The following is a 25983-nucleotide window of genomic DNA, read 5'->3' as shown; positions in this document are numbered from 1 at the left end:
TTTTTTAACCCGGTTATCCTTATAAAGTATGAAGATATCGTTTCTCCCTTATTCATTTTGATGTTAGAGAGTTTGTCTCTTAATGTGATAATCTCGATGGTATTGTTGATTTCAAACATATCTTCAAGAGCTTTGTACATTTTATATGTTGTGTCTAGCTCTGCTATGATTGGAAGTAAATGAGTTTTAACACCATCCACAATTAACTTCATGGCTTTGGTGTTGTCGTTTTCCCAATTTGCCAATTCATCACTTTCTTTGGGTGGTTCAGAGTTTTCAATAAGTTACTTTAACCCATTCTCTTTTAATGTTAATTTCATCTGCAATTTCCATCCTGCAAAGTCTGAATCACTTTCTAGTCTGTCTTCTATCCTCATACCGTTCGCCATTGAATTTAACAAATTTAGAGAATATTTGGGTGTAGTATAGAGAAGTCTGAATCAGACCAATTTTCAGGCCTGCTCTGATACCATGTTAAAATTTAGACTTATAAAATAAGATTTAATCAAAACACTATGCAATATTGTATTGTGCAAGGTATGTTAAGGGTGTGTGTGTGTATATATATATATACACTTAACATAAATTCCCCCACATTCGGTTAAGGACCCACCACACTTCCACTGCGCTTACTTTGATAGATGAAATGTAATATAAAAAATGGAAATCAACTACCTTTACTGTGGAGGTCAAACCTTTGAAGACTGCTGTGTTTTTTGTGTTCTAGATATTCAGAGATCTCGATGGGACAACGAATAAATAAGGAAGGAGTGAGTCACGTCCCATCGGGTACATGACTCCCGATGAAACTCAAACAATTTGCCACCTTCGGTGATAGATACTATAGATATCACCATGTAAATAATAATAATCATATAAATGCAAATCATAATTTTAATAATGAGTTTTGTCCTTATCAACTAACACATCAACAAAATATCAGGAATACATGGACTGATTTCTTCGTATGTTTAAGGGGTTCATCTTCTGAAAACTATTTTCCTCCTTTAATCTACAGTTTCCATGTACAGCATGGAGATAATTAATGGACAAAGTTATGTGAAAATTCAAGATAAACAAAATCCTTGCTCACTGTGTGATGAACTTGAAAAGGAATTTACACAAAGTTTAATCTGACAATAAACAAGGCAAAGGTGTGAACCCTTGCAATGACAATTAAACAAAAATGTTGCTAGCTATGAGAGAACAAGCAGAGATGAAGGTAAATTTGCTCCTCCACACGCTTCAGTTGGAAGATCCATGTTTCCAAAAAACAAAGAGAGATCATTCAAAAAATGATTTTGATTGCAGATCCTTGTCAAGATTTCACATCTAGCACTGTGATCTCACCATACAAACCATTCAAAATCTTCTATATTGGCAAATCCAACATTACTGATCTACCACAATGGATGCTTAGGATAGCCCTTCATTGGTAAACATCATGCTATTTTTCAGTAGTAATCCATCCTATCTAAGATCAGTTGAGTGTAAACAGTAACAAAAGATCCTCTTATCAAAGATTGGATAATTGAAATCTTAGAACACTGAGGAGATACAAGCATCTAAAATTGTACAATTTATTACAAAAAGGCCCTACTTAAAAGAGTTGCAAGCAGAAAATATGTGAATTTTGTACCTGTTTTACGTGCATGCAGTGACCAGTATACCAGAAGACATCAGAAAAATAGATTGTATTGCTCAATTAGCTGATAATGAAAAAACACTAATGCAGTTTATATGCAATCGCAAGTTATTAGATATAAAATCAGAAAGGTAAACTTGCAAAAGGTCATCAAAGCATGATTTTATAACCATTTATTTTGTCCTTGTTGCCAATATGAAATAAAAAGAGCTTCATGTGCCACTTTTACTAGTGAACCGTGGACATTATGGAAAAGATATTCATCCAGCATAGGAATTCCTATAAGATAAGAAATTTCTCTACAAAGTTAAAAACATTATCAATCTATGCCAAATTTGCAGTTAATGTTATCAAACTACTCTGAGATGGTGTTACAAATCCAACTTAAAACCTGCTTGAGCTCCAAATTTTTCAAAATCTGAAACCGTAATGAAACAGAGACACTCATAGGAAATCTAAGGCAAATGTAGAAATCCAGGAATGCAAAGCTATAAAGTTTGATCTAAATTAATGACTAAAATTTATTTTATATAAGTAAGAAACAAATGGACAGTATTAAATGAAACTTTTGAAAAACCAAATTTTGAATGATATCTTGAAAAGAACACTTAAAACCATAGTTGCAACAGTACAGGATATATAAAAAAATCAAATAGCAGAAAAATGATTTTGTTTTCATAAGGGTGTAGATGCTGACTCGGACTCCAGCAATATGGGTGCTAATGAGCCAAACATAATCTTTAGAATCGTGTACACATGCTTCTTCCTTCCCAAAACATGTCATATTTACTTCCTACTTTAGTACTTTATCGTCTTGCATATGATATAATTAGTTTTCTTACAAAAAGTACACATCTGATAAACCAAAATCCAAATGGACAAAAGAGTATGGACCACTACTACAAAAAGAATGAATTGGACCCATTTGATTAGTTTCATTGCACCAACAAGCTTATTATCATTGAGTGATGCCACAGATTCATCCTTAAATCACTTCCCCATCAAGTGATTTCTAGAGTATTTCTGGGGCCCCTCACCCGTGACATCCTTCAAATGTAAACCTGTAAAGTTCCCTATCTCAAGACTCAAACTACTTTCTCTCAACATTCCTCGGATCAGGCATTTATTTTCTTGATATTATCAACATGGGCAAACAGAAAACACATAACAGAGAATGGATGTTTAACCAAATCATAACTTTCAGAAATATGCTACTCATATTTCACTATCAGCAAGAATATGATAATATGGTATCCAGCTTCTTGTCATGTCCCCTTCTCAATTTTAGTTCTGGGCAACAGGATTAATCTATCTCCACATCCGGATAGATTAATAACTATTTATAACAGGATACTTTCCAGTCACAATGGGGATTTAATTTAATTTATTCCAGAACTTTATTAAAATGTGCAAAGCTAAGTCATTTTTAATGTTTTAAAGTTATTTACTTTATAAATAGCTTTAAGTGACTACAGGACGAAAATGACATTTAATCCCACATTGCTTGCTCTTTGTACTTTCCCTCATTCCGAGGCTATATATACGGGTTTGCATTGGGATTAGCAACACAAGAGATTTATGAAATCAAACACCGAGTTCTAGTTGCTTAAATGTGACTGGTTGAGTCTTGAGGACGAAAACTCTCAAGTCTGAGATTTTCAAGAAGGTTGGGCGTTCCCCTAATCTTCTTTCCTAGTTGGTATGATACAGAATTGGGCAAAAAAATTGGCAGGTAAGAAAGATTTCAGTAGAGCAAGTTCTGGAGGTAAGAGTTATTTGATTATTTTTCAGTCTGTGGTGCTCACTTGTTAAATTTGAAATCTCTACCTACAGTCTGTTTGAAGAACTATCCTGGGTGAAATAATAAGAAAAAAAAATCCAAAAGAGTCACTGGTTTTTGCATTGCTGCTTGGACGTCATTTTATGGAGACTCCTATTGCCATAGTTATGTACAGGTCAGCCTGATACAGTGGGACATCTTGGAGTATTTCCTCTACCCAGTCAGATATACCTGGTTGAGGACATTTGACCTTTGGCGGGTGGAAATATCAGTCATTTTCAGTTGTAAAAATTGTGGGTTTGAAAAAACGTCAACTATATATATTGCTGCAGGGTGTTCACGTGCTGACTATTTCAAGCACGGGTTGATTATTCCCACCATTCCGCAATGACAAGGATACTAACAGGGCGAGGTTGAATACATATTGCATTGAGTCAAGGTTATTTACTAAGTCATGTCCGGCCGACTAGAGTGCCGTGGTTCAGGTTTTCAGTCGGGTTATGATAAAAACGCGGGTTGGCTTTGAACTCGTGGTCAGTCGGATTACCAACAGCCCTCAGGAAAATACATACCATCGACACAATACTGGGCGTGTTATACTTCAGCAGTTCAAGGAGGGAGCAGACTTGGTTGCACAGTTCTTACAGCTGATTATGGAGTAAGAGGTCTGTATGTTTTATCATATGTCCATTTTGGATTGTTTATGAACTGGTCAGTTGTTTCAAATTTGCTGAATATTATATTAAGTGTGAACACATTAGAACTTGAAGTCTGGAAGAAGAATGTTTGTATTGTTGTATCCTTGTTATGTTCTAATATAAAAACACTTCCAGTGCTGTTAAATTACTTGATAGTTACAAATCTGTGGACTACTCCCAACTGTTTGACGTAATGCTTCCTTGCACTATTCTATAGTTTGTTATTTCTAACAACCGGTAACCAGTATAGCACTTTCTTAAGTTTCATACAGAGGAACTGTGAACTGTTACGAAAATTTCATCTCAGTTTTACATCAGCATTGTCAAAATTAAGGGCAGAATATTACACTTCTACTCCACGATAAAGAAGATACTGATGCTCACCATTAAATGGTGCTTTGCATTATTAATTATAGCATTGAAAGCAGAACTAATATCTATAACCCCAACCTTAATTACTCCCGGCATACAGAAATGATGAATGGTGAATATGAATCAATGATCAATGTACAGAATGGAGCTATTATCTCCAGCTTCTACTCCACGATAAAGAAGATACCGATGCTCACCATTAAATGGTGCTTTGCATCATTAATTATAACATTGAATGCAGAACTAATATCTACAACCACAACCTTAATTACTCCCCACATACAGAAATGATGAATGGTGAACATGAATCAATGATCAATGTACAGAAAGGACCCATTTTATTAGTTTCATTGCACCAACAAGGTATGAATGCTGGAGCTTATTATCATTGAGTGATGCCACAGGTTCATCCTTAAATCACTTCCCCATCAAGTGATTTCTAGAGTATTTCTGGGGCCCCTCACCCGTGACATCCTACAAATGTAAACCTGTAAAGATCCCTATCTCAAGACTCAACTACTTTTTCTCAACACTCCTCGGATCAGGCGTTTATTTTCTTGATATTATCAGCATGGGCAAATAGAAAACACATAACAGAGAATAGATGTTTAACCAAACCATAACTTTCAGAAATATGCTACTTGTATTTCACTATCAGCAAGAATATGATAATATGGTATCCAGCTTCTAGTCCACAATAAAGAAGATAGTGATGCTCACCATTAAATGGTGCTTTGCATCATTAATTACAGCATTGAAAGCAGAACTAATTTCTACAACCCCAACCTTAATTACTCCCTGCAGACAGAAATGATGAATGGTGGACATGAATCAATGATCGATGTACAGAATGGAGCTATTATCTCAGTGATATATCTATTAAAGATTTGGGCCACGCGCTGAATATTGAGCTACCGGTATGGTCTCCAGATTCTGTGCAGAGATAGGAGCAGTAATCACTCAAGAACAGAGAACAATAGCCTTATGCAAATGATACCCCACTTTCTACAAGATTGCATGGTTTGCCACAAATCTGACCCACCATCTTGAAACACTCCTCAAGCCAACTATTATTTGCTTCTGACCACAGCAAACGCCTCTTTGAAATTCCATGAAATGAGCAAGAAGTGATGGCAAAGGTCGCGCATTAATTTCCAGGAAGCTTTGCTATCAATGTCAACACAGGAATACTCAGCTTCAGGTTATTTGTCTCCAAACACAATGCATGTGAAATTCTTCTCACGTTGAAAGCCATAGAAATGACAGAAAGACCAAGCACTCTGCAAAGCATGCAATCACAAAACTTAATCCCATGATTGATAAATATTAATCTTTGGCCTCAATATATGTGGTGAATATTTTCATGCAGCACAACATCAATACAAATGGCCAGTGGTAAATTTATTATTCCCAGCGGACATTAGCCTTATTTTGTCTGTATTAAAAAATGTGCTCTTATTTCCTCAGTAAATCAAGAAGTGCTTACTCCCAAAAGGAACTAACTTGATTACGTAAATGTGCGAAAATAAAATTCTATTAAGAACGCACTCTTAAGGGATTTCAAACTCCTTCTAAGAGCTACCTGGTTAGAGGATTTAGACTTCAGATCCTGTTAGAGATCCTGCTCACCCTTTAGAACTGACATCACTAGAGGATTTTAAGTTGCAAGCTTATTAGGGCTTGCCTTGACATTGACCTAAGATGAAAATGATCTGACCATGACACTTCCTATCTTACAGATCCACTTCAGCACCGATCACTGTTCACCTTATCCATCAAACAAGCAAACTTTGCAATCATAGCTTTGTCTCACACGCAAAAACTCGATTTCACCATCAAGTTATTACAACTTCATTAGGGTTGGTTACACATTTTTTCACCACCTTAAATCAGGTTGGCCTACCACCCAAATCTTTCCACCGACCACCAAAAACCAAAATTGAAATCTATGTGGTCAGCGCTAAACACAACAAATGAAAATTAGAACAGTGTCGGCGTTATGATTGACCAATGATCGATCAAATCAAACTATCCTTCCGGTTTCCTGTTCTTCCTACCAACCTCTCTTGAATCTTCGATAACTCTTGCAAATCTTTCAATTAACCTATGCAATCACAGACACAATTAGATATGCCTATGTAGCTGATAACTCCATGACCATGCAATCAGAGCTTCATCTCACATGCAAAAACTCGATTTCATCATTAAGTTATTACAATTTCATTAGGGTTGGTAACACATGTTTTCACTGCCTTAAATTAGGTCGGCCTACCACCCAAATCTTTCCACCGATCGCGCTAGAAACCAAAATTGAAATCTATGTGGCCGGCCCTAAACACGACAAATGAAAATTAAAACAATGTCGACGTTATGACTAACCAATGATCATCAAATCAAACTATCCTTCTAGTTTCCTGTTCTTCCTACCAGCCTCTCTTGAATTTTCAATAACTCTTGCAAATCTTTCAATTAACCTATGCCATCACAAACACAAGTAGATATGCCTAAGTAGCTGATAACTCCATGACCATGCACCTTAACTCATTCTCCACATTTTGATTCAACTCGCTGACCTAGAGGATTGGTTCTTTATCAATTGCCTAGAAATTTAGACAAATTTATGATCCGACTCTTCAATTGTATTAGCATGGCTTATCTAAAGCTTGAACACAAGATGTTGCAAGCATTGATAACATAACAACACCCTTCTATGATCTACAAACAAATCATCTGCATCAAATGCCAACAATCTCCTCCTTTGGCATTGATGACAACACTTAAGAAAAATGTGCTAAGGGTCAATTAACTACCCTTGACCCTTATAAAATTTACACTTGTGCACTACTCCCAACATATCACTACTCCCCCTTATAGAAAATTTTACAAATATATTGCAATACTTTCCATTTGACAACAATGACAAAGGCAATACAGAAGTGAGCAAAACTTTATTAACAAAATAGAGTAGCAAAGTCATTATTATTTACATTTTGCTGAAAATAACCTTAAAGTCCTCCGTTAGAATCTTCAAATCAACCTCCCATGCCTTGACGTGATTCTCCATAAGGGCCATCTATCCACTAAGTAAAAATGTTAATCCTTCCAAGTTATCAAGAGATAAGATAACATTAATTTATTAATGTCCAACAGAAGACCACAAAAGGGTTTAAGGGACTGAAAGCTTACAAACAAGGAAGCATCAAACAAAAGGAGCACCAAATGGTGTCTAGGAAAGAGCAAGCTAAAGACTAGATAGAAAGTAGAAGAGATAAGACCGAAGAGGCGAGGATTAGGGGTCCTTCCTCAGTGGAAAGAAGTCCAACACTGAAGGGTACGGGCTAGGGCGGCTAAGGGCCCTAGTCTATCTCTAAGAACCATTAGAGGACTAACATTGTCAAGTGTATCCGCATCAGGGTCTAACAAACTTGGAATGACAAGTGGTAGGAGTGTTGGGCGGACGCTTCTTACCCAAAGTGAAGGACAAGGGCCAAAAGAAGGTCGTGATAAGCTTATCAGAAGCCTAGTGTTGTAGGAAGAGGAGTTGCAGAATGTGGACACAGAGCTAAGACGCCTCTCAAAGATAAAGTGCGAGATACCGTTGGTCTATGTAACTGAAAAAAGTGGAGAGGGACCAACACTCTCTGAGTAAGCAATAGAATGTGCCTCTTATCTCATAGTATATGGGGCAATGAAAAACAAAGTGGGCCCTCGTTTTTGCCTCACCCGAAGTGCATAGATGGCATGTTTGGTCTTCTCTATCAAGGTCGTGATCAATCTAAATCCGAAGCCTGTGAGAACCAACACGTTAGGAACCCAAGGAGATACGCAAAGCATGGCTCCAACGACGAAACAAATAGCCTAGGTGACGGATAATCTTATCCTAGATATCAAGAAAGTGCTCAACATAGAAAGTCACTTGCAAACATAACCCGCCAGGGGGGGTACTCTAGGTCATGTGAATGTAACATCTGTAGATATCTAGTCTAACATGCTCATTCAACTCCTATTGAGTAGGAAGGAGGTGAGCAGGAGCATCCAACGAAAACTAGAAGGAAGAGAGACAATCAATATCTATCCTGATCGATCCCAACAAAGTAGTGGCCTGAGCGTACCAAGAGCGAGCCCTGGTGGTAGTGTTAGAATCGGCGACAATGACAAAGAAGCAATAGGCTAGATAGGAGTAGCGATGACGACCATCCGCAAAGTCTGCAAAACCACAAAGACGGTAAAGAAACTAGATCAAATCAAAGATGGCCCCAAGTCGAAAGGGACGTGCACCAAACTCAACAATGATAATATTGTCCAATGTGGACAGATGACATTTGATAATACGTCGAAGGAAAAGCATTTGCACACACTCAATCAAGGCCCAATTCAAGTCCAGGAGGGACGGACCCCACAAAACAAAACCATAAAGCACAGTAGGTCTGACTAAGGAGTCTAGAAGAGACAACTTAGAGGAAGTGTCCCACAAATGATGTCTAAAACATTGTCTCTCCACCATGGCAAGGGAGCCAAGCTCTTTGCTAACCTTGGGTTGAATCACAGATCTTAGACTAAAGCAAGGCCCAGAAAACTTGACCTCGAGGTAAGTATGTGAGGAAGCAATCTCAATCTCTTGGCCCTGAAAGTGGAAATGGAAATGTGAGGTCTTCGGACAGTTGAAGACGATGACCCAAGTCTTACTTAGATTCACAACAAGCAACAAGGTCGTTGAGAAGTCTTTGAAGGACTTGTTGGCCATTTTGGCCCCCATTCAACCCATCACTCATAACCGATCTAAGAGATCTTCAATGTGCTAGATTATTTGATGTGGGTTAACACACTTTTCGATCGGGTTAACATCTTGTGTTAACATGGTTTCTTCATAAGCCGAGTTGGCTTGGTTCCTTCATGTGTCGAGCTAGTTTAGCTTGTTCATGTGTCGAGTTGTGTCATTTTTTCTTCATGTGCCGAGTTGCAGGTTAACGCGCATTTTCTGCCGAGGTTAACATTTCGCGTTAACCATTTTCGTCATTTCGGAGAGTGGCTTTTTTGCTCTTTTTGAAATCATGAAATCGTTGCTATCTCTTCAACCGAACATTCAAGAAATGTGTCGATCAACTATTGCATGCCACATGGCGAATCCTTCTTATCCGGGTTGCTTTTAATCGGACAGTGGTCGTATTTTCGCATTGCTTCCCTTTGCTCTTGCAAAGATATGATGGTTGTTAGATCTTGGGGCTTCTTTGGATATTTTGAGTGCATCTCAGTCGTCTGTGTGTTTAGGTGGAGATATTAGATCAATGGTTGTGTTTTATTCATTGGTTGGGGATATTTTTGTAGCATCTAGGCCGTCCATATTCAAATGAAGATCTACATTGACAACTCACACCTTTGGGGGCAAATCAGATTTATTCCACATGGGTCAATTCTATAATTTTAGCGACGGGTTAACTTGCATGTTATCCCATCCTACATTTTTTTGACAATGATGCGGATTTATTTGTTGCAGTCATGGCACGTTACAAGCATTGTTTCTTCAATGCGAACCAACATTTTGGGCCTTGTTACATGGCGTTAATGCATCTCCATACCCCTTTATTACATGTAATGATCAAATCTCATGAGATTTGATCTCTTACAACTGGATGCGTTGATTTTGGTTTCTCCCTGTCACTGTTGCATCTGGAGTTGTTCCATGATCAGATTTCTTCCAGATTTGCAGTAATTGCTAGGTGTAGTGGTTGAGTTTAGTTTACGGCATCAAATATCTCAGTTATGCCTCAGCTATAAAGGCAGATTTTGTAAATTTTGTTAAGGTCGGACCCTCTGTTTCTCTGGCATTACTCTGGCTTGCTACTGTAAATCCCCTTTGCCTCTGAATTGTATGACATTCTTCCTTATCTCCTTCAGCCATTGATGTATTGTGCCAGACCTATTTGCCTCTCATTGGTGTATTGTGAATATCTGCAATTTTACATGACAGTATCTCTCTAACCTATGAATGATATATAAGTGAATCTCATTTTCCTTGCGTCATTTATTTTGGTTTTTTTTTCTGCATGTGATGGTTGGATTAAAACAAGTCTGGATGTGTATATCTTTGGTGTCATGATGGTTCGAAAGTGCATATATGGGCAGAGATTGGTTAGAACATTCTATTTTGGTGCATCATCTCCTTAGAATAGATTAGGTAAATTTTGTTTCTTACATCTCCTTCTCCCTTTTCCTCTCAAGAGTAGTTAGGTGCATCCTGATAGCAAAGGAAGCCAGCCTTCTCCAGAGACTCAACCTCACAATTCAAGTCCCATAGCTTGGAGGTTGTTTCCATGTTTCACAAGGTTGTCCTTAGGTAAAAACTTTGGACAAGGGTGCAAACTTTTGTGACAATAGTTTTTGGCACGCCCGATGGGACACAGATTTCAGCCTCATAAGTCCACTGCTTAGCGAGTTGCAATCTTATTCACTAAGAATTTTGGTGTTATTCTTAGTGCCATCAGCCTTTGGAAGCATTTATCTAACACCATGGCAACTCTAGTGCAAATGTACTGGTTTCAAGATGAAACAGTGCTGGTATGTAAAGATCATTCTTGATCTTTTGATGATTTTCAATTTTTCCTATGAAATTGCAATTTTTATGAAACTCTAACCATGGGACCCATTTCATAGAAATAGCTACTTTTCCCCCCATATCATGACAATACTATTCCTCAACCCTCATATTGCCAATTTCAATCTCAGCCCCAAACTGTTTATGGTCCTTAAAATTATTACTCCCTTCCCACCCCTATTCCACCAATCCCGACATCCCGATATAAAAAGCTTAAAGAGATGATGTTAGAGTCCCAAAGGCAGATTGACTGCCTATAATGGGGATTCCATGAGAGAAGTGGGGGAATGGATGCATGGAGTAGGAAAATGGATGAGCAACCTGAGAAAATGTTGGACCTTGATAGAGGGCTTGATGAGATTGCAAGGCAACAAGAGATCGAAAGACAGTAGGAGGAGATGGCATACCAAGCCTATCTCCAACAACAAGAAGAAGAGAGAGAGAGAAAGAGAAAGACATTTTGAGGAGAATCTTCAAGACAAGTTGATGTAGCCTGAGAGGAGGAAGTGAGTCTACAGTTGGCTCATTTTCAAACTAGGGAAGCAGAGGCAACCCCTTCTCCAAGATTTGTCATCCCAAGCTTCAAGAAGCCCCCTCCATCACAAGAGCCAGCTACTGTAACTTCTCCACTCCCTGTGCAAGAAAACTGGTTGGGTCATGAGCCTTCCACACCTATCACCATTTCACTCTTTGAGGGTGGACCAGTTGTATGGACTCCTAATGCCCCAAACATGGAGTCTTGGGCGAATGAAATGAAGCAAGTAGAACCATGAAGGGAGAAGTTGTAGCCAACTTAGGAGGACAAAGAGGTTGCTATTGAGAAGAAGGAATAGGATCCAATCCTCTTATTTGATGAGCTTCCCTCTTTTGTTGAGGAAGAAAAAGAAGAGAAGGTTGTTCCTTTCTTTGGGGAACAAATCATGGCTTCTGAGCCTTTACAAGAAGATGAGGATCTACTGCTGGAGAAGGAAGAAGATCATTTGTTGCAAAAAACAGTCCTCCATGATGTGGAGGATGAAAAGAGAGCCTCAAGGATAGCTCTATCCTTGAGGAGGAACATGTTGATATGCAAGAGGTTGCCCCTCAAGACAGAGCAAGAAGATTCTTATGAGGAGACTTTTTGGGATGAGTTGGAGATGTTTTGTTCATCCTTGGACATGAAACGGTTCGCTCCTTCATCAGAAGATCATGAGTTGCAGCAGCAACAAGTAGAGAGTCACACCATACAAGTAGCTCCCAAGGAGGTGGTTCATGAGCAACATGAGCAAGATGTAGAGATTATTTCTTCACAAGAAGAGGAGGAGCCACTTCCAAACCAAAAGGATACCAAGGTTGTAGAGAACGACAATGTGGTCAAGGCTGATTGCTTAGACCCAGTACCATCAAGAGGATGCCCCATAAGGCATCTAGCTCTGCAACAAATCAGCAAGTTGCCCCCGGTCACGCTTACTCTTGAGCATGAGGATGAAGATCACAAAGAGGAGCAAGTATGTTTTGCTCCACAAGGTAATGCCCCAGTGCTAGAAAGCTTCATTGTTTCCAGCGTTGGGAGGAAAGTATTCCATGCAGCAGTGTGTTTGTCATACTTCTTGTCATCTTTAGTTGCCCTCATGCATGAAAAAAGAAATCAACTTGTAAGGAAAGGTAGCTACTTTAACAAGCCAATCAATGGCTTTGTTTGATGTTTGTATTGTAAATACTTGTACATAGAAGAGTAGGAGTTTTCTGCTTTCCAAGAAGTGTATGAGCACAATTGCTCCCTTTTTCAGAGCTCTGCAAAGTTTAGTCTTTTGCTGGTTGCAGGATTTACCTAGTTGTAGGTGGGATAACATGTCAATTATTGGTAGTGACTCTATGCCCAATGGATTTCTTAAGGCCGCTAGTCTATGCTTAGTAGGAAAGCATCCCCTCTAAGTCGCCAAGAATGTTGGCCATTTTGGTCCCCATTCAGCCCATCACTAATAAGCAATCTGAGAGATCTTCAATGGGCTGGATTCTTTGATGTGGGTTAACACGCTTTTCGATCGGGTTAACATCTCGTGTTAACACAGTTTCTTCATAAGCCGAGTTGGCTCGGTTCCTTCGTGTGTCGAGCTAGTTAAGCTTGTTCATGTGCCGAGTTGGCTCACTTTTCTTCATGTGTCGAGTTGCGGGTTAACACGCGTTTTCTGCCGGGGTTAACATTTCGCGTTAACCATTTTCGTCATTTCAGAGTGACTTTTCTGCTCTTTCCAAAATTGTGAAATCATTGCTCTCTCTTCAACCGAACATTCAAGAAATGTGTCAACCAACTGTTGCATGCCACATGGCAGATACTTCTTATCCTGGGTTGCTCTTAATCAGACGATGGTTGTATTTTCGCATTACTGCCCTTTGTTCTTGCGAAGATACGATGACTGTTAGATCTTGGGGCTTCTTTGGATATTTTGAGTGCATCTCAGTCGTCTGTGTGGTTAGGTGGAGATATTGGATCTACGGTTGTGTTTTATTCATTGGTTGGGGATATTTTTACAGCATCTAGGTTGTCCTGATTCAAATGAAGATCTACATCGATGGCTCACACCTTTGAGGGTAAAACAGATTTATTCCACGCGAGTCAATTCTATAATTTTCGCAGCGAGTTAACTTGTGTGTTATCCCATCCCGTATTCTTTTGACAAAGGTGCGGATTTATTTGTTGCGGTCATGGCATGTTACAACTATCGTTTCTTCAATGCAAACCGACATTTTGGGCCTTGTTCCATGGCATTAATGCATCTCCATACCTCTTTATTACATGTAATGATCAAATCTCATGGGATTTGATCTCTTAGAGCTGGATGTGTTGATTTTGGTTTCTTCCTATGACTGTTGCATCTGGAGTTGTTCCATGATCAGATTTCTTCCAAATTTACAGTAACTACTAGGTGTAGTGGTTGAGTTTGGTTTAGGGCATAAAATATCTCAGTTATGCTTGAGCTATAAAGACAAATTTTGTAGATTTTTTTTAAGTCGGACCCTCTCTGTTTCTCTAGCATTGCTCTAGCTTGCTACTGTAAATCCCCTTTGCCTCTGAACTATATGACATTCTGCCTTATCTCCTTCAGCCATTGATGTATTGTGCAAGACTTATTTGCCTCTCATTGGTGTATTGTGGATATCTGCAATTTTGCATGACTGTATTTCTCTAACCTATGAATGATATATAAGTGAATCTCATTTTCCTTGCGTCATTTATTTTGGTTTTCTGATCTGTATGTGATTGTCGGATTAAAACAAGTTTGGATGTGTATATCTTTGGTGCCATGATGGTTCGAAAGTGCTTAAATGGGCAGAGATTGATTTCAACATTCTATTTTGGTGCATCATCTCCTTAAAATAGATTAGGTAGATTTTCTTTCTTGCATCTCCTTCTCCCTTTTCCTCTCAAGAGTAGTTAGGTGCATCCTGATAGCAAAGGAAGCAAGCCTTCTCCGGAGACAACCTCACGGTTCAAGTCCCATAACTTGGAGGTTGTCTCCATGTTTCACAAGGTTATCCTTTGGTAAAAACTTTGGACAAGGGTGCAAACTTCTGTGACAACAGGACCTCAGGGGAGGAGGCCATAAGAACCACATCATCAGTGAAGAAGAGGATGGAGATCAAAACTTGGTGCAAGTAGCAATTGTCCCCGGGGAGCAAGGAGTAATTGAGAAATGCCTCGAACTAATCGATATAGATGCTAAACAATGTGGAGGAAAGAGGATAGCCCCGCTTCACACCAATGGTGCTTTAGATAGGATCAAAGAAACCCTTAGGAATCCTGAATCTGCCAACAACTATCTCGTAGAGTCTCATAATAATTGTCAAAAGAATCTTTGGAATCCTGATGTCTCTGAGCCTCTTAAAAAAAGCCGCCTAGGGGATGGAATCACAGGCCTTGCGAAAGTCAACTAAACAATAGTAGACTTTTGCCAAGCAGTGTCAAGCCTCCTCAATGGTAGCCCGCAACATCAAATTGTGGTCCATGGTCTTGTATTCTGTTTGAAATACCGTCTGGCCCTAGGCCTGACAGAGATTTCTATCGAGCTCTCTAGAAAAAATAGTGTTCAACACTGTAGCATAAAGCTTGGTGAAGGTGTGGCTGATCATAATAGTCCTATAGTTACTCAGGTCAGAAGTTGCCCCAGCCTTGTGTATCGGGTAGATCACATGTCTTGCCCAAGAATCCGAAAAGCCCGTGCACACCACTCTGTTGAAGAGTGTGGAAAGACAAGAACCCAAGACAGAACTACCAAGCTTGAAGAGTTCCACCTAGAACCCTTCCTTATCCACCGCTCTGTTGCATCTCATGAATCTGATGGCCTCACAAATTCTAGTGGGAGGGAATTGTTGTCAATCAAGATTGCACCTATAGCAAGATGCAAAATCTAGCCACCCTGTTGAAACATGGAAACTCTCTCAAGTGATGGGTTGTCCTAAAACGAGAGATGAATCTCCAGAAGCTAGGTCGGTTCCTAAATAGTGATCACCTAAAACCTAAATTATATGCGAGAAAAGGGATGAGAAGTGAATGAAAAATAATGAATACTAACCTAAATGAGGTGATACACCAATGATTTTGAATGTAACTTTAATGAAATCAACACGAATTATGCAAGATACAATTGATTCACAATACTCAAACAAACACGCAACTACATAAGTGATTCTATGCAAGGACCCGGAATCTTCTGCTTCAAAAGGAAAACCAAGGTTTTACCAATTTTCTGCAAAAGAATAATGGACACAAACAAAGACATGTAATCACACTTATCAAGATTCAAACCTGCAATAAGGAATGTAACTTAAATGAAGGAAGAACACAACATAAAAGTAAAGAATCCACAATATTGCACAAGAATCAATGAGAAGGAACTGCTGAATCTATATAACCAATGCTAAAAAACCTCTACTACAAATTGCTCTTATAATCAACTCAAAATTTGCAATGCGCAAAAATCTGAATCCGAAAAAAAGATCCTCTCATAATGAGATGAATGTACAATAAATAGAGCTCATAACCCTAATTCGGATTACAAGATCATGCATAAAAAAAATAAGTCAAAATTGATCCAAATAATGAAGAAGCCCCTAAAAATTGCTCTCAACCACCTGTCCAACTAATAGATAACTAGAAAAATGCCTCTAACTCCTCAAAATCATGCATAAAACCCTAACTCGGATTTCAAAATCAACCCTAAAATATAGCATGTAAAACTCCTCAAGAATATGCAAAGTATGCATAAAACAAGTTCCCATAACAAACTGCATGCCAAATTGGCTTTAATTGCTCCATAAATCGCCAAAAATAGCACTAAAGTGCTCCATCACTGCATGTAACATTTAGTTAAATCAAACAGTCCATCTTTGGTAAAAATAGAACTCTTTGTCTTTACATGAAAGACTTAACTCAATATTACTTCGGATGTTAAAATAGATTTTCAACTTTGTATTACTCCAATTTGTTCTTTCCCCTTTTATAATAATTAATAATAACAAAGGCTTAATAATTATAGCCATTTGATATATTAATTTTACAATATTTATAACAATATTCTTCTTTTTATTATATTTATCCATATTAATGTGTTTAATAATTAATGTTATTTATTTACTAATTTTTTAAACATATTGATATTGATAAATATGGGAAAAAGGGGAATATAATAAAGCATTTTATAAATTTTATATATATTAAATGATAAAAATAGACATCTTCATTTAATATGTATGAAGTTTATAAAATGTTTTATAGTTTTAACACCAAAAGCTTTCACCATGGACCCAAAATTTTATCAAATAGGGCTTAATTCGGCCAAAGGCAAAAAGGCAAAAAACTTGTTTGATTTTATTCATTTGGTGATTCATGCGAATGAGGAGAAAGAGGGTTTTGGGAACCCTAGCCTCCAGATCTGCTATTCCTATCAATTTTTTTTGCTTTCTTCTTGCTGGACGCCATTTATTCTGGAGTATTCGGATGCTATTTCATATCATACTGCTGGGTTTTCCCGGGTTTATGGCATTTTGTATGCCGTGACTCCATTTCTTATATTCACGTGTTTATCTGTTGTTGAATCTTGGACGCCATAAAGGTATTTTTTTGCTTGCGGATTTCATGAAAGTTTCATTTGTTGGTTATGGACGCCATGTCTTCTATATCTTACTGCAGCTTATGTGGTCACCATTTCTGCTGGTTTTATTTAGTTCATGGCTCCATTTCACTAGCCATGAATTTCTACCTTCATTTCGTGAGTTTCATTGGACGCCATGATGGTTTCTTTTATTCACAGGTTCCTGTTGGTTATGGGCGGCTGTGTTGTTGATTATCTTCATTACTAGCCGCGGGTTGCTGGTATAATTGCCATTATGCTGGACATTTAGCATTGTTCAGGCCGTGGCTGATGCCATGGATTTCTTTCTCCATTTTCACTGTTATTTCATGGCTGGATGGAAGTATGCTTCTATGAAGTTGTACCTTCATCATTTTTCCAGATTTGGGTTTATTGCATGAGCTATGATGTTTGTATCTACAGTATTTTTATGATAGAGTTACAATCTGTATTTCTTTTACTGTTGTAGCTTCATCATTACTTCATGGAGTTTCTTGTTGGGCTGTTATATTGGACGCCATGAAGGTTATTTGTTGTGATCTCCTGTTATGCTGTTGACGGCATTTTAAAAAGAATGGAAGTTATTTGCTGTAGATGAATGTTCACTGTTGTAAATGGCTGCTGTAAAACCTTCATTTTCATGGTAGTCCCTGCTATAAGTTATGAAGTTTTACTCGGTTTGCTGTGAGATGTTTTTTACTCCATTTACTGGTTTAGAACACATGCTTATTCTGCATTTGAAAAAGAAATCTGGAAGTTCTTGTGCTCTATGGTTTTTTGCTATAAAAAAATATATCTCTGCAATTTAAGGGTTTTCTGTAAAACTTCATAGCATGGCCTTTGGGAAAATAAATAAATGTTGAAACCTCTCAATATGTGCTCCCATTATGACTGATCTGCCCTGATGCAGCTGATTACACCCTAGATTCTCCATTTCTTTTGCTGTTAATGACATGATTTTCTGGTATTTTCCTCCATTTCGTGATTACTACTGTCATGAAATTCATGAGGGTTGTATTTTGTCTTCAATAAACATGATAGCAGCGTCCCTGTCCTTGAGTAATTGCAAGTAATTTGATTTTATCTTTTATCAGATCTGTCATTAGCATATTGGATGGTACTATAGTAAGAATTCTCTTTTCTCCTTTAAAGTGCCTTTGATATATTTTGCTTCCAAATATTGTATTGAAAATATTCTTGTTGTTACCATGAAATCTGCAATTTATTTCCCTGTGCTGTATCTCATTCACATGTATGCTCATATACTGAATATCTGATTTTGAAAGATCACAAACATCTTTCTATTTATGCTATAGCTTGCTGCCTATTTTCTTTTTTCTGAATGTTATCTTCTCTATTGTACATGCTTGAAAACTCTATCCCTGGCTGTATACTTATAAAGATTCAATTCCTTCAGCTTGTAGACTAAGAATTCCATATGCCCTCCGTGATTCCACTAAAAGGTTTCATCCCTGTAACATATGTATGTCCCTTTGACAATCTCCTCGTGTCTTCAACCTTCCACTATGGTCCAACTAGAAGGTCTCATACTTGTAATTTACATATGCCCCCTCAACAATCTCCCCATGTCATTAGTCTTCGCCTCTACATGATTTGACCAGAAGGTTTCACGCTTGTAATTTATGCGTATCCCTTCGATAGTCTCATCATGTCATTAGTCTTCGCCTCTACATGATTTGACCAAAAGGTTTCACGCTTGTAATTTATGCGTGTCCCATCGATAGTCTCCTCAATCCTTCAGTCTTGGCCTCTACATGATTTAGTCGAAAGGCTTCATGCGTGTAATTTATGCAAGATCCTTCAACAACCTCAAACTTCATAACTGTATCTGCACATGAAACAAACTCATTAGCATAAAACCTATTTTGCTTTCAAATATATCTCTTGCCGTCATATCTTTTAATGTAGTTATCTTAATAACCATGTTGTAGGAACATTAAGTAGTGTAGGGATAATTGGAATAGTTTCCATTGCTTAGTTCGTATGAACTAACCCTCCTCTTTTTTCATTTTTGCAAGTCTATTCCCAAATGGAGATGTGAACTCAATCCTTCAACATTCAGAACAACAATCCTTCCATTCAAGCAATGGTGGCCTTTCCCTTTATCTTATCAGTTCTTTTATGTTTATACAGTGTGTTCATTCGCATATTATGTTAGGAGCTGAGGATGCTTGTGTGGTATCTAAATGCATTGTATTAAGTACTATTTAAAATTTGAACACTATGTACCTTATCAAAACAGTTTTAAATATTTCAATAAAATGTACTATTTTGGTACTTGTATCTCGAATAAAAATGATCAATTTTCCTTGTTTACTGATTTTTGTACTTTACTTTCTACATCCATTTCATTCTGTAATATGTATGCTCAGCAACTTAAAACACCTAGCTCAGTATAAAGGCAAGCATAACATAGCAATTTAAGAGGTATGTTAAATTGGTAACAGGAATAAGTGCCAATGACGAGGGATGAGATGGATAGAGGGCTGGTTGGGAATATTGTAAAGAGAGGTAGCATGGGTGTTGAGGGAGTGAAGCTCAACGGTGGAAGGATGAGGGGATGGTCAAGGAAAAGGGTGCGCCAGAAAAGCTTGGGGTTGTGAATAAGCATGTCGCAAAAGAATCTACACTACCAGATGATGAATAGTCATTTCTTATGGCAAAGGAAGCGGCGATAAGAGAGATGCAGCTACCAATGCTTACTTTGCTTCCCTCAGACCATGTTGCAAGTTGTCTAGCTTGGTAATCAACAAATTCTACAGCATTGAGAGATTGGCTATCTCTTTGTCCTCCTCATTCTAATACTAGACCAACTTGTTATCAATGCCATCACCTTGTTGCCAAAATTTGTACCTAGTTCTTCCAAAGTATCAAATGTTATCAATCAAAAAGTCAAGCTCTTTTGTACTTTACCTTTTGTCTTCACTATCTCCTTGGTAAACCTTAAATGATCAAAGAGTATTTTCAATAGGCTACCTTCTTCTCTAATTGCTTCATTTACCTTATTTGTTGCCAGCAAACATTACAATCTGTAGCAATTGCCTAAGTGATCTTGCTTGTCCTTTTCTTTTCATACTCTTTCTATATCGTAACTATTGTTGCAACTTCCAAGGTTTTCATTCTCTCGCCAATTACAGTGACCAAATGAGCTAACTTTTGTATCAGTGTAGTATTCTCATCGTATTCTACTTTTCTCATTAACACCAATAGGATGTCTCTAGCCTCAATAATTACCTGAGCTTCCTTCTTCATCTTTTCCGTCTTGGCCTTAGACTTGAGAGCCATGGCATAAGCTATCATCTTATCTGGGCTCATATCAATAAAGTCTATCTATCCATTGCTCAAGGAATCATCTGCATCAATGCTCACGATCGGCTGGGATGAAATAATTCCTTTTACCTTTTACGGTTCCTTGCCTTTGTCCTTCTCGAGATCCTCCGGTTGAACTTGCATTTGATTGTCCTCGGTCACAATTGGACCAAAAATTCTCTCGTTCCTTTTCTTGCTCCTTGTCCACATCATTTTGCTCCACTGTGTCCCGTTCATTTTGAACACCTCAAGGTTCCTCTTGTACCTCTACCTCATGTATGTTGCTAGTATTGTCAATCACACCTCGATCTACATCAAATGTGACATTCGCACCATCAATTGTATACCCTTCATCAGTCAGTATGATCACTAGATCACCTTCTAGTTCCTTTACTAGTTCATCCTTGTAAGCTTCTTCATTTTTGTCCTTGGGTAGATTTAGATATTCTCTCAACATCTCCTTCATATCCTCTACCGATTTAGACTCTAGATTTAGTTTTGCACAGATGTCTTATTTTTTTCATCATGCCCTCTACCTCTTCAAAACATGCATCTGGATAAGACTTAGTAATACAAACTTGATTATCTATTTGGCTTGTGCCAATATTGCCTTCCATCTAGAATCTATCTTATTATAAAATTCCTTTGTGATTTGACCTTGTAATAAAACTTGACTAAGTTTATGCATACTAGCAATAATAGCATCTTCAATCTTAGTTTGATCTTCCTTATCAAACAAATGATAGTACTTCTTCACTCCAACTAGAATTCCATACTTATAAACATGCTAAATAAGTGAATTCACAATCATTGCCTTTTTAGAAAGCCTCTATGGACTTAGTTGTGGGAGAACCTACCACTTTAGTCTTCTTACCTTTTGATTTCAGTACTTCATCCTCTTCCTCTAACTCAATTGCTTCACTCTCGTCATTAATCACTTTTTGCTTCGTTTCTTTCTCTTTCTTCCTCTTACCAATTGTTTCTCTTGTTGCATTTGGTGCCTTCTTTGTTGGTGGAGTTTTAGGCTTGACACCTTTTGTTGGTTGCTTGGCCTGGGTCTTCACACATGGAGAGGGTTTCTCCTTCTTGACATGTGTGCTACTTCTTGTTTGTCTACCAGTGGGGGCACTACTAGTTGCACCAACTACTTCAAGATCATCACTATGATGGGTTACAAATTATTTACTAGCTTGCTCAATTGCATGTCTACCTCTTGTTTTATCTAATGCTTCCTTGGTGAAGCCTTTCTCAGTGAAAATTTTGTCCACTTTCTTTCTTACTTTCCTAGTTTAGCTACTACCAATTGCTTTAGTTCATCATGAACTTTTTGATATTTTTCTACACGTGTCCCAAAACTTGGAGTACTGGGATCTACCAGTAAACTTAGAATCTTCTCAACCCATAGGGTAAGAATGTCTCCTTCCTCCTCATAACCCATTGACATCATCCAAGATGTTTCTGGCTCTACTATTTCCATTTGACATGTGTCAGTATCCACCATGAAGCATGTAGTATCAACATACTTGTTGACAAACTCAAAAGAAATTCTCTCCCTTTCATGCATCCTCTTCTGGAAATCCTTGAAATATCCCCAAATTGTACTAGTGAAATTATTCCCTAACAGTGTGATATAACTTTTAACCTAAATGTAGACAAGTGTATCTTCTAACCATTGGAGATTATCTATACCGGGGAACATGTTTTGAAAATAGAAGAAAAGGCACATGATTAACTCATTGTCTTTAAATTCCTTTCTCTTGTCCTTCTTGATCTTCTCTAGGTTCAACAACAATTGTTCCCTCAAGGCTTCAACAAGATCAAACTCCTCATTTTCTTCCACCATCAAATAGGTCGTATAAATTGCACCTCCCAGTAGACTATTCAACCGACTAAAGTGATAGATCTTGTACACAATTGCCATAGAAGCAAACTTTACCTCTTCATTCTCTATGTCATTCACTGTCATTGCATATCCATCTTATCTGGATTGTGTCAATCAGATGACTTCTTTAGGGGTTGTGCATTAAACAGGCACATCACGGTTGCACACAAACCGATTACTATATGAATAGCCTCCTTAGTGATTTTGCAGGGTTTGTCTGACCACATGAATTGATCATGGACTCTACTGAATACATACCTAACTTGCTCTTCCTCAATATCATCTATGCGATGAACTGCATACTGTAACCCTGTATGACTCAATGACTTCTTTAGGGGTTGTGCATGGAACATGCATATCACTAGTTGCACACAGACCGATTACTGTATGTATAGCCTCCTCAGTGACTTTGTAGGGTTTGTCTAACCACATGAATTGATCATGGGCTCTGGTGAATACATACCTAACTCGCTCTTCCTCAAAATCATCTATGTGATGAGTTGCATATTGTAACCCTGTATCAAAAATTCATTTGTGCCCATCCCTGTAACATCCACTTTTCCCAGATCTTAATTAACAACTAACATATTCAAAAGAATACAATTATTACTTATTTTTCATAGGAAGATAGTTATGTCAGTCATGTTCATGTGAATGAGATTTACAGTTAAAATCAATTAAACAAAATTTCATAAGTAAGAATTGAAAACACCATCAATGAAATTAGTATGGAAAATAAAATCTACATACCATGGAATTCGAGATCAAAATCAATCTAGGGATGCTTCTGCAACCACCCAAGTTAGTCCTTAAATACCCCTATAACATTATCAAATGACGACTACCATCCAATATCGCTATATCAAAATCAAATGACGATTACCATTAAATACCACTATATCAATTAGGGCATCACATACCACTGTATCAATTAGGGCATCAATTACCATTGGATTATTTATGGCATCAAATACCACTATATCTTTTAGGGCTTTAGATACCACTGTATCATTTAGGGCATCAATTATCATTGTATCATTTACAGCATCAAATACCACTATATCATTTAGGGCTTCGGATACCATTGTATCATTTAGGGCTTTGGATAAATCATTCTTTTCCTTCCAATTTGCTAAATTGTGGCATTAACATAAGATTAGAAGATATGCTCATAATCATTATTCTTATATATGAAAAATTGAAATAACAATCCTATAGATATATTCCATATTCAGTTAGAGGATCAACCAATCTAGCTGGTTGCCAATTATATTCACGATAAGAATTGCTTCCATTTTAAGAAACAACTATAACGATGATACAACTCAATTAATCTTACCTTCTACTTGAATATACATCATAAAAGTAAAATTACCTGTTTCCAACAAACGTTTCAATGCATAACTTATCTTATCTGGTGCACATCCAACAACTTGTGGAGAGGCAAAACATTGTCAAGGGCTTAACCACCCAACCTCAAACCACAACTTATCCCTACACAATCTCTAATGAGAAAGGCCCTCCCTACCCGGAATAGAAATGGTACATCTTGTCATCCACCAAGCATCCTGGTATCTAATCACACCACTCATCTTGACAGCAGGAGAATGCACTAAACATGATCATGCATGAGCTACTAAATGTTTCCTTTTTAAAATGATAAACATTGTATGTCATAACTAATTTTGTTTCCTGATATTGCAAATTCCTTTCTCTCACCTCTTCACCCTTTTCCTTGGCTATACAACGGGGTGAGTCCCAAGTGTTTGAATCTCAGAGCAACCCGCTCTTTCTATTGATCCTTACTAGTAAAAGAATATTATATGTTTCCAGCTTATCACAAACTATGACTTGAAAAAATATGTTCTTTAAAACTAGAATAAATATCATTAACTCTTATTTCCAAATTTTATATTTAAATCATGATTTTATTGCATCTTCAAAAACTTTCTAAAGAGGTTCTATCTAATGATTATAACTACAATTTAGCTGTTAAGAAAATCGGAAACCAGTGGGAAATGATAAGCAGTATACAGCTATGTATGAAACATGATTGATTATATACTTCCAGCTATTCACAATCCGTGATTTGAGAGATTATATTCTTTAAAACATGCAGAATTAAATATCATGCGATTCCAAAGTCTATTGGCAAAGATAACTTATAATTCCATGTTATGGACACTTCACTATGCTTATTGGTTAGCAACTCCCTAGAGTTATATAGTTATAAATGAGGATAATCTACAGCTGTAGATATAGAAATAGATTGTAATAAAAATATTGAAATAACATTAATTGGAAATGATTAACACATGACTTGATATAAGTTTGGGTTTGTCCTAATGTATTTGCAATTCGAATTGGTAACCAGCTCTCCTTCAATTGTTGTGGTCATATCCAAAATGCAAAGATACTTAGTCTTCAATGATCATCGTATCACATACGACAGAGTTCTAAGGTGTTGCTTATGAATGGAAAGTGCAGATTGAATTAATAGTGAATTTTGGCACATGAAATATTTGGAAGTCAGGTGATATGGAGGGCAGAGAGAAGACTGGAAACGTAGCAGAAGATAGTCGGGTGTATGAATTATACATCCGTCTCTTCTCACGGCTTCCATATTATAAGAACAAAATCGTGACTCTTTGGCTTCCATAACATAAGAATTATCTTGGCAATTGGAAACGCCAAGTGTTAAATTGGTTATAATCAAAAAAGAAAGGAAAAATAAAAGGATGGAAGAAAGAGTTGGAAAATTATAATTCGATTATTGTTATCATATATATTTACATACGTTCATGTAAATATGTCAATGGGGTGACATCATTTTATTAAGTTATTATAATAGAATGGTGTCATTTCATTTTTATATCTATATGTACATATATACATATATATTATTATAATATGATGAAAGATCATTTAAAATCCTTTGAGGTACGTTTTATAATTCAATTAAATTATTTTATGTTTTAAATTATTTATTTAATAGTTCATGCGGTTTCATCGATTGTATCCTAGTGTTCAAGTCGCTAGGTCCCCAACCATGGTGATTCACAATTCATACCCATTTGCCCAGTAATGGTGATGCTCCTATGCCGAATTGTTTTCTGACAATGCTTCTACCCCTTAAACGCGCTTCCTACAAAGAAATTCACTGCAGTTAAATCATATCATCATAACAAGTTATAAATAATCATAACGGCTAACTGCCTTTTCAATTCCATGAATTCACGATAAATAAATATAACTACTAACCATCTAACCATTTTGCAAGATTATAACAAATTTAAATATCAACTGACTTCATGTGAACCACAACAGCTGTATTTCAAATCACGTCAAAAATTGGGATGTAACAATCCCTTAGTTTAAAGTTGTCAGCACACAACTTGTATTGTAAACAAGTTGCAATAGTTCCTAAACTTTCCAATTTATAGTGAATATAAGATCTCACATCTTCAATATGAAAAACAACATAGGAAACATTTGTTAGGGTACCAGTGGGATCATTTTTCCATCAATTTAAATGGGTACCTTTTGAATTCAAGACAGGGCCTTTGTGTAATGT

The 25983-nt window shown here is 37.3% G+C and overlaps 1 protein-coding gene across 1 annotated transcript in view; it reads right to left on the bottom strand.

Moving 5' to 3' along the window:
- The window catches only part of LOC149543503 (glycerol-3-phosphate dehydrogenase SDP6, mitochondrial-like), a 178502-nt gene that overhangs the window by 101566 nt on the left and 50953 nt on the right, over window positions 1-25983 (bottom strand). The gene's annotated exons all lie outside the window — the stretch shown is intronic.

This window comes from Cupressus sempervirens, chromosome 8 (assembly GCF_028749045.1).
Source record: "Cupressus sempervirens isolate cs-2001-9-10 chromosome 8, ASM2874904v1, whole genome shotgun sequence".
Classification (NCBI taxonomy): Eukaryota; Viridiplantae; Streptophyta; class Pinopsida; order Cupressales; family Cupressaceae; genus Cupressus; species Cupressus sempervirens.
Note: the sequence above shows the minus strand (reverse complement) of the source record. Positions and strands in the feature narration are given on the sequence as shown.